A 1,566-nucleotide genomic window follows, 5' to 3' on the forward strand; every position below is an offset into this window, starting at 1 on the left:
CAACAATGTCTTATTTACGTACGTATTTAACACTGTATTTTGTAATAACAGCAGAACAGACAATTGTATCTAATTTCAGTATATTAACACGATACAGCATATGAACTCCAATTCTAATGTAACTAAATGGCTCTTAAATTTAGACAGCTTCGTAGGTTATGTTTTATATAACAAAACAATTAAAGAATTTATTTGTTGCTTTTTCTTTATTTTTTCAAACAGTACCTTTATTTAAAAAGAATAAAGTTTAAAATATTTTCCGCTCAAATGCCAACCTGTTTTGATAAATACTTGGAACAAATAGTTTAATACATACTGATTATGCATTAAACGTGATTTAGCACAGCCAAACAAACTGTTGCATTCAGTATAAGCTTTCATATTAACTGGTATAGGATAACCTATTGAATTATATTTTGGTATTTCTAAGCGTTTTGTGTTGCACAAAACAAATTTAGAATTAAACAAGGCTGAATAAAGTAAACATGGCTGAAAAACTTATTTACCCTTGCATTGGAAGCAACAACAATCTTATAACACGGCCCATGGGTGTTCTGTTTTATATACCTTATGTCCTTTTACAAGCTAGGTAACTTTGTAGTTGTTATTTATAAACGGATGACTGACAATTTAGACAACCCATAAGGAACCACAAGAACAAAGTTAAAGCAGCTATTGTCGAGTGTCTTGTCTAAGGACACATATGCCCAGAATGGTGGCAGCTTTGAGCTTTGAAGCTGTATCATCTGTGCTAGAGGCGGGCGCTCTAACTATTATACCATGACACCTGACTAATTTATGAAAAAAAAAACACAATGACAATACAATTGTATATCTAATAACATTTACCAAGTGTCAAGTTGACAACATCTTTAAATTCAATAACTACGTAAATGAATCATAACAATCAAGTAGTTTAATTAAAAGAGTGTACTCAAAAAAGGTATATATAAACCCTATCATTGCTTTAATGATAAACTTTGGCCAAAGTTAAAACACAAACCCCTCTTGTTTCCTTGTTTCTAAAAAGAAATTTCAGGTGTATTCAAATTCAATAGGTAAACTTGTAAGCACTAAGCAGCGTTTTAAATGCAAATTCTCCGATATCATAAATAGTAGCATAAAACAACGCTACATAAACTCAGGGGAGATGAGTTTTATCTAGTCTTGGGTACAACAAAACGTATACTTATACCTTCTACCCAAAGTCCGTATATAAATACATGTTTATATACGGACTCTGCTTCTACCTATTCATAAACGTCAAGTCTCCAAATAATAACAACATAGGTTAAAATACAACGCCTATTAAATTTTCGCTGTAACAAAATATGATGTTTTGCTTTATAGGACCTAAATGAATTCCGGTTTTCGGTTGACTTTTTTTACAGTCATCGGGATTTTTAGAGGGCCACCAATATAAATATACAAGATCTTTAGCTTTACTTGGTCGCAGGATTTTAATATACCCAGTAATGATAAACTCTATATTAAACTTTATAATGTAGATTCAACGATACTGTTAAAATCAAGTTAGACTTACAAGTGGACAAACTTATCTTTGTT

Source organism: Ciona intestinalis, chromosome 2 (assembly GCF_000224145.3).
Source record: "Ciona intestinalis chromosome 2, KH, whole genome shotgun sequence".
NCBI lineage: Eukaryota > Metazoa > Chordata > Ascidiacea > Phlebobranchia > Cionidae > Ciona > Ciona intestinalis.